Raw genomic sequence first — 9,186 nt, 5'->3', positions numbered from 1 at the left:
GTCGTCGCAAGGCAGAGGATTATACGGCGGCCGATAGATGTCCCTTGGACCTTCGCTGCCACGACGAGGTGCTCGCTATAACTTCAATTTATGCTGTGAAAAGGTAGGAACTGACTGACAGAGCTTGATAATGGCATAATGCGGAAATTGGAGCAGCACATAATATAAAAGGCATACAGACAGCCATAAGCTCTCATCACTTCATTCAAAGAATTTTTATGAGTTATGTATCAGCGCCTTAAGAAATTAGTTCCCAGATCTGAGTAGTTGCGTCATATATTGGTCGACCTATTTCTGTTTCACTCAAATTTTTCTGAAGTACTCCTTTGTAAAGTTATAATTGGTTGTAACATAATTTCCAACAGCTAACAGACGTATCTAGTTTGAACCATCCTTCAGCATTTTCCTCCATAGCCCACTGTCAGCCTGTTTACATCTTCTTCTTATACCAGGCGGTTACGATTAAAATGCAGCTATTCATAGAAGTCTGGCATGGAAAAAAGTCATTTACAAATATTTTCATATTTAATGGAATAGGAACGATATGTGGACAGAAAAATCAAACAAGTGAGAAATGAATATAAATATTGATATTATTATTAACCGCTGCCAACACATTTTGTTCAATATGAGTGCTGGAGACGTCGACGGGATGCTATACAGAGCTAGATTTACACCTGGCGAACGAAATTGGAACTAATTTTCTTCCAGGGTTACAGCTGGAACAGGATTTCCGTGAGTAGTTGCACTTTAATTAGTTTTATAACCACTCAGTTTGTAGACAGGGTGTGTTAGCATTAATAGCGCAAACTGGCGCGTATATAAATATACAGTAACAGAAAAAAACTATCCAGTAACATGGATCTGCAAACGAGGCGTTTGCGAGATTCTGGATGTGAAATTCTGACCCGCCACTGATTTCATTGTGAAATATTTCTCTACTTGGAATGAGAAAATTTTTTCGTCTGTGAAATCATCTCAATGGGCTCGTACTTTACCTGTGGTCAATGACTGGAGAATGTTTTAGATACATGATGGGGCAGCAGCATATTTTGCTGGTTATGTAAGACACCAAACGTGGCGCTTAGGTTGAAGGAGCCCATAAAGATGGGGGACCAGCTTGGAAGCGATCCTGAACCAGTGAAATCTGAGGAACAACAAGGAAAGTTAATTTCAGTAAAGACAATGTACTGTTTACTCGACAGTGTTGCATATTACAGAATATGGTGAGCCAAACTCACCGCTATAGCTATATGGTTATTTTATTTAAAAAGCACGACCAGTTTCGTAACGTTAATTACATAATTAGATGAAGTCAGTAATAAAATGATACTGGGTTTACAGCTAACATTAAACTTTTCCCCGACATTATTTTCAGCATGGAGTGAAATTCTAGGAATCGGGGGAAAGTTCGATTTCAATTGTACTCCAGTATAACTGACTTCACCTGGTGATGTAACTGACGCTACCAAATCGGTCGCACCTTCTAAATATGGTAATAACCATACAGTTGCAGCGGTATTTTTTACTCAACAAGAAGTTTTTTCGTTAAGCCTGACACTGTCAGCGAAGAGACGCCGGTCTTAATGTAATTTATAAAATATTTTGTTTTTAATTTGAAATTTATTTTATAATGCCTATACTGCATACATATTTCTCCCTTAAACAATTAAAGCACGATAACTAATTTCGGTTGCTTTCTACAACCATTATCAGATCCCCCAAACCGTAAAAAAGCGGGTAATATGCAGTAAAAAGTATCATCATTAGCTGTAGTCGTTCAGGTACTTGCTTTCGTATTGTGGGCAAACAAGACTATGACATTACGTAGCTATAATCTTCCCCGTGAGCGAGTCAGGCTGTAAACTATAATCGCACTCGCACAAGATGACGGTAATAAGGAAAGTAAATTTTTACTAATGCAGCCGGCGATTCGCCTTCTTTATTACCGTCATCTTGCTGGACTATAGTTTACAGCCAGACTCCCTCACAATGAAGTTTGTTACTACATAATGTCATGGTCTTTTTGGCATTGCATGCAATTACATGATTACAACCAATGATGATAGTTTTTACTGCATATTCACCACTCTTTTACGGTTTGAACTCCCTGAAGTTTGTTATAAAAAGAAACCGAAAGTAGTTGTTGTTTAATTGTTTATGGAAAAATAAATGCGGCCTAGGCATTATAAAAAATATTTAAATTAAAAACTTTATTTCATAAATGAAGTTTTTCGGCTGTGAATGTCCATTGAATAAACTTCTGTGTTCATTAAAATAAGGTGTTCAAAATGGTGACCACTAGATTCAATACAACCATAAAATGTTCATAGAAAAATTTTAGCACTCTCTATCAAATACATTAGACGGTGCAAGTAACCTGGTAAGGAGTGTATCTTCAGATTGACTGGTGTAATGTACACATGGCTTTCGATATGTCACCCGTAAAGAAAAAAAAAATGGAAGCGAAGCGGTTATTCCTATAACACATGAAATATGTGGCATTGTGACGTCATGCGCTTCCACGGAAAAATGAGCGTATCAAAAGCATCTCGTACCTGATAGCAGTTTCCTGCGAAGTAACACTGCACGCCAGACGCTTGCAGCGGCTGATGAGATTCGTACAATGACTGGTGTACAAAGACAGTGTGCAAAAGTTCTGTACTAAGGTGTAGTGCTTGGTCTGAATAAGATCATGCCATTCTGAACGTCTTCTGCAACGTACTATATTGCTGAATAAAAAGCACATTATCTTTGCGTAGCGTAAGGTGCGTGTAGATCGATTATCCACGTTATATCTAGCATTCTAAAGATTTCAATGGCTCATGCTTAGTTCCAAGACTGCCTGCTGTTGTACTTCAATTTTCAAATTGAATCCACCTATACATATCAGCGTTCTACATAAAAGCCCTTTAATGTCAATTATCGGTCAACAAGATGGCAAATTCCGCATTTTGTAACAGCCTCTAAGTATATTATGATAGTCTCCTTACACACATCAGGTGAGAGAGGACGGACGATCAGCGATCCCAGGGTCCTTCAGTCAACAGGGAAGTCAGCGGCAGCGCCACGCCTGAGACATGAAAGGAGGCGAGTTCTTGCCGGCGACAGTCGTTGACGCTAGCCATGCCCGCCTCGTTAGAGCGGACGATGACTTGGCCAAACAAATCATCAGCGAACGAGGCAGCGCGCGGCGTTTGTTTGTGAAAATGACCGAGGGCGCTCGTGGGCCGTTTGTTTAGCGAGCGTGGCGCGTTTCGGCTTCAAAAGCCGCCGGCGGGAACAATGCGAATGCTCGACGTTCCACAAATAACATGCAGCGCCCAGCCAGCCTACCCATCGTTCTGGGTATCCAAGTCAGATGGTCACTGTGAGGAAATGCCGAAACTATACTTACTAAAACACACCGACTCAGTGTCAGTAAAAAGCAGTGGTCAACTACTCGATATAGCATTCCCTACTATGGATGAGCTTTATGTATAGTGATAGGATCGCCACCCAATCGTCCGCTAGTAAACTTAGAGGAACCATCATTACATGTCTCATAGCTGAAATCCAAAAATAAAGTAATAAAAGACAGAAGTAAATGACTAACTGTGTGGTTTGCTTCATAGTCATTCAGCTGCCCTACTAATGGGTTTTATGTAACCCACAATATCTTCAAATACCAGTAGCAAGATTTTCATATTCTCTAGCTCGCTGCATGAAAACTGTTAGTCGTACAGAAAAAAATGAACACGACCTTATTGTAAGAAATGTAATGTAGTTAAATTTTATAATGGGATACGTTTTCGCTACACACCGCAATTTTCGAATACTTCCAGAAAAACGTACAAAACCGACCTTCAAACGCATTTTAACTGAATAACTCGAAAATTATGGTCCACAGCAAAAACGCATCTCAGAACAGAATTTAAATACATTAAACGTCCTACAGAAAGGTCCTGATTATTTTTCCATAGGACTAACAGTCTGTCTATAGCGAGCGAGAGAATATGAAAATCTCGAGCATGGTTTTTGAAGGCATTGTGGGTTGCATAAAAACTGAATCACCCGTGTTTATTTCTGTACAGTCGTTCTTTATTCTTTCAACATCCAACTGGCGTCAGTTATTGAGTCACACATTTAGTATCGTTTAAGAAGACTAAAAAATTACACAAAATCTGCACAGAATGGTTCGAAGTCATGGAAGGAACAACGATATATTTTCATTTGTGCTTGTAACCTTGAGGATGGCACTACAGCATCTGCAATTTCAAGTTTTTGTTCATTCGTATCACTTGTTCCAAATCCAAAACATCTCTGATTAAATAATTTGTTCACTTAAATTGGGATTTGCCCTTTCCTGGCCAGAAGTCTGGTACCTAACGTAGACTTTAGTGTGAGGAAGAAATTTCTGAGAAGGTGCGTCTGGAGTACTGTGTTAAATGAAAATAAATCATGATGAGCGGAAAACCGTAGAGAGAGAGAATAAAATCTTTTGAAATGGGATATCAATGATAGGAAAAATTAAGTTAAGAAAATATGAGTAGATTCTCCACAGAAGCAGTGAGAGAAGAAATATTTGGAAGATGTTACGTAGTACAGAATGACAGAACGTTTCTTAAGACATCAGGGAATAAATTATGAAATAAAGCGCAAAGTTTGTAAGGGATATAGAGATGAGACTATATGAAACAAATGATTTGGAACGTTATGTTAGATCGTACGAAACATTGAAAGAAAGGAACAAAGTGCAGCAGAAATATATTTCTCTGGAAACTCTCCCACCCCTTTCATTTCCGTTGTTTTTTTCCTCTGATATCACAATAATGAGGAGCATCTAGCTATTCAAGGGAGGTAGGTAAACGGTTCGTAATAAGAGACTTGTATGAAGAATTCATGCAGGACAAATTTCCTAATGTTTCTGTGTGAGAAAAGATCTGACACAAGTAGAATACAATTCGGTGCACCAGTCTACATTTCCGCGATCTAACGCATGGTCTGTGTACTGCCCTCAGTCGTTTAGTGCTACTGTGAACCCTTGTAGTTTAATTTAAACAATAAAATTATGCGAAACCAATACTAATAAAAAATACCGAATGAAGTGGCGGTGTGGTTAAGTCGCTGCAGACTGCATTTACGTTTGAAATGCAAACTGCAGAAGGGGAACAAATGCAATTAACATTTTTTTTTGTTCAGCCACTGTGGATCGTGGAATACTGAGTTCTCTAATGATTTCCGAAATGGAATGTCCCATGCGTCCACCTCCAAAGTCTGTTCATTCCCGTCGCGCGGCATTAATCACGTCGGAAACCATTCCATATGAATCACGTGAGTACAAATGACAGCCCGGCCAATGCACTGCCCTTTTATGCCTTGTGTACGCGGTACTGCCACAATCTGGATGTGTACGTTTCGCTGTCCCATGACTTTTATCGCTTCACTGCAATTTTCCCATTTGAGACATTACGCTGTTCACTGATCTGAACTGAAAAGTATGGTAACAATGTGGCGGGGTGTGGTGACGTGTAGTACAACTGTTTGGCACGCACAGTGGTTCTCTTGCAGAAGGCACCGTGGCTGCAGCACGGCACCCGCAGAGCGCTGAATGTTTGATGGCCCGAGGCCCCACCGCCAGGTCGATATCATACGCCGGCTGGCCCTACCCTACACTACACTACACTACACTACTCTAGCTGAGCCGCGCTCTGCCGCAACCACAGGTGCAGGGCCACCACTGGCAGCCCTACTCCCAAGCTAAGGAGTGATGAAGTGCAAGAAAACCATATACGAGCACACTTACGCAATGCTCTATATTTCAGCCTAGGCAGACCGCACGATCTCAAGCTTCTTCGCAGCAACGCTTCACTTATTTCTTTACTGGCATCATTAAGCAACTCTTAACAGTTTTCTTCTCCTAATCACCAGGAAACACGGTTCCTCTCGGCTTTGAGGCAGTTTAGTTAATCCCCTTTCTCCCTGGCCAATATTTTCTCTGATAACTGCCAGTATCTTTACCCGTTCTCTCATTGCCCATATCTTGAATTTGTTTCCAACATTACTTTCTATAATCTACAAAACTCTCAAAGAAATCTGTATGATGCTTCAACTGTACGAGGTTGAGGCAAAAAGCTTCGGAAAAGAAATTTTCTATTGGAAAAATAGTATTACAAGTAACAATTTCTTTACAAAATCTTCCGCATCCTCTCTGCACTTGAAGGGGGAGGGAAGGAAGATTGGGTTTAACATCCCGTTGACATCGAGGTCATTAGAGACGGAGCACAATATCGGATTGTTTCCAGGATGAGGACGAAAATCGGCCGTGCCTTTTCAAAGGAAATATCCCGGCATTTGCCTGGACAGACTAAGGAAATCTTAATCTGGATACCCGGACACGGGTTTGAACCGTCGTCTTCGAGAATGCGAGTCCAGTATGCTAAACACTGCGCAACCTCGCTCGGCCTCTCCATAATTAATCTATCCCTAGATAATCTTCCTTAATCCACAGTGGAAGTAGCTTTGTGGCGTCGTGTACATCCACTTTTGCACCACCTGCACAACCTTATGATCCGACGAAACTCTGAATTGCCGGCCTGGGTAGCCGAGCGGTTTAAGGCGCTACAGTCTGGAACCGCGCGGCCGCTACGGTCGCAGGTTCGAATCCTGCCTCGGGCATGGATGTGTGTGATGTCCTTAGGTTAGTTAGGTTTAAGTAGTTCTAAGTTCTAGGGGACTGATGACTTCAGAAGTTAAGTCCCATATTGCTCAGAGCCAAACTCTGAATTGACGCACGTGCTCCACCCCATGACCAATACCGTAAAAATCACTTGATTGACTGTACGGTGGGGGCATCAGCAAAGCGAAACCTAGAGTTTGGATTCACTGGACTATACTTCCAAGTCTACGATGGCGGAAATATTCCTGAAGGAAAATCACATGTTTAGAAAGCTTCCTTTGGCTCTACATTTTGATTTTGGGTTTCAGATCACGCAGTACTCCACAGCAGTCGTAACTATTCACTGTATGGCCATTATGTGTGTAATGAATAAGCGGTGGAAATCAGAAATAGGCTGTGTGCACTCATTTTAAACTCGTCAGCAGGTCCTATGATGACATCACCGAACTCGCCGTCTCTGTACTCCAGAATACTCAAGAGTCTCTATCTGTGCCCATTGAACTGAAATCTCTTCCCTTGAGTCTGTTGTCGGGTACAAGTGGAGCATACCATACCAGCGTAGAAAGGAAAGCCAAGTACACGAGAGCAAGTATAAAATAATACGTGATCAAAAGTATCCGGACACCCACAAAAACATACGTTTTTCATATTAGGTGCATTGTGTTGCAGCCTACTGTCAGGTACTCCAATCAGCAACCTCAGTAGTCATTAGACACCGTGAGAGAGCAGAATGGGCGCTCCGCGGATCTCACGGACTTCGAACGTGGTCAAGTGATTAGGTGTCATTTAGGTCATACGTGTGTAGGCGAGAGTTCCATACTCCTAAACATCCCTACATCCACTGTTTCCGTTGTGATAGTGAAGTGGAAACGTGAACGGACACGTACAGCACAAAAGCGTACAGGCCGACATCGTCTGTTGACTGACAGAGTCCGTCAACAGTTGAAGAGGGTCGTAATGTGTAATAGGCAGACATCTATCCAGACCACCACACAGGAATTCCAAACTGCATCAGGATCCACTGCAAGTAATATGACAGTTAGGCGGGAGGTGATAAAACTTGGATTTCATGGTCGAGCGGCTGCTCATAAGCAACGCATCACACCGGTAAATGCCAAACAACGCCTCACTTGGTGTAAGGAGCGTAAACATTGGGCGACTGAACAGTGCAAAAACGTTGTGTTGAGTGACGAATCACGGTACACAATGTGGCGATCCGACGGTAGGGTGTGGGTATGGCGAATGCCCTGTGAACGTCATCTGCCAGCGTGAGTAGTGGGAACAGTAAAGTTCGGAGGCGGTGGTGTTGTGGTGCGCTCGTGTTTTTCATGGAGAGGGCTTGCACCCCTTGTTGTTTTGCAAGGCACTATCACAGCGCAGGCCTACATTGATGTTTGAAGCACGTACTTGCTTTCCATTGTTGAAGAGCAACTTAGGGATGGCGATTGCATCTTTCTTAATGCTCTTCCTGTGGTGGGATGTTTACACGACAATAACATCCCTGTAATGGACTGGCCTGCACAGAGTACTGACCTGAATGCTATAGGACACCTTTGGGGTGTTTTGGAACGCCGACTTCGTGCCACGCCTCACCGACTGACATCGATACTTCTCCTCAGTGTAGCACTCCGTGAAAAATGGGCTGCTATTCGCCAAGGAACCTTCCAGCACCTGATTGAACTATGCCTGCTAGAGTGGAAGCTGTCATCAAGGCTAAGGGTGGCCCAACACCATACTGAATTCCAGCATTACCGACGGAGGACGGCACAAACTTGTAAGTCATTTTCAGCGAGGTGTCCCAGTACTTTTGACCACGTAGTGTATATATAATGTAATGGGTACGCACACTAAAAATTAAAGCCATTAAAACAGTGTGTTTTTGGGTTGGTAGGTATCTGTGCCAAGAGCAAACAATTAATGCTTATTTTGTCGTGGGCAAAAGGTCTGATGCTGAAGTGTGGACATGTGGGTGCGAAATGATATGTCCATACAGACAGGAACAGGCCACTTAGTTGTGTAGTACAACCGTGCAGGAAACGTTCTGTGACGTGTTTGTGGGAAGACTGTTTGGCACAGAGAAAAAGCAATGAACGCTCTGATGTGTTTACATACTACGGCACCACAAACAAAAATATCTGCACTTACACCCATTTTATATAGACGTGTGTGTGCATACGTATATGTGTATGAAAGAATGTATATGTGTATGCGTGTATTTACATATATGCACAAAACGTTTTCGAAGACAGACGTAAATTTATTTTAAGATTTAATCTCTATTCAGAGAATGCCTAACAATTACACTGACATGCATTTCGACACATAATCGACTTCAGAGCAAGAAACTACAATTAAATGTATTCTTTAAATTGTGAGTAATTGTTAAATTTCCAGCAGTCCTTCAAAATTACTGAATAGAATGGTAAATTACACAACTCGTTTTTAGCCAACGAATAAAACTCGCCCTGTTCAAAAGAATACACAAACTGCGTGGCGCTCTATTTGATTGTAGGGACATAACAGTGACG

At 41.9% G+C, this 9,186-nt stretch overlaps 1 non-coding gene across 1 annotated transcript; it reads left to right on the top strand.

The window, feature by feature from the left end:
- The first annotated feature begins 6,573 nt into the window (after nucleotides 1-6,573).
- On the top strand, nucleotides 6,574-6,657 carry Trnas-gga (transfer RNA serine (anticodon GGA)). Its single transcript is given in 2 exon segments — nucleotides 6,574-6,613; nucleotides 6,623-6,657. It is a non-coding gene; the product is annotated as a tRNA-Ser (tRNA).
- The last annotated feature ends 2,529 nt before the right edge of the window (nucleotides 6,658-9,186 follow it).

The sequence above is a fragment of the Schistocerca cancellata genome, chromosome 2, assembly GCF_023864275.1.
Source record: "Schistocerca cancellata isolate TAMUIC-IGC-003103 chromosome 2, iqSchCanc2.1, whole genome shotgun sequence".
In the NCBI taxonomy this organism is placed as follows: Eukaryota; Metazoa; Arthropoda; class Insecta; order Orthoptera; family Acrididae; genus Schistocerca; species Schistocerca cancellata.
Note: the sequence above shows the minus strand (reverse complement) of the source record. Positions and strands in the feature narration are given on the sequence as shown.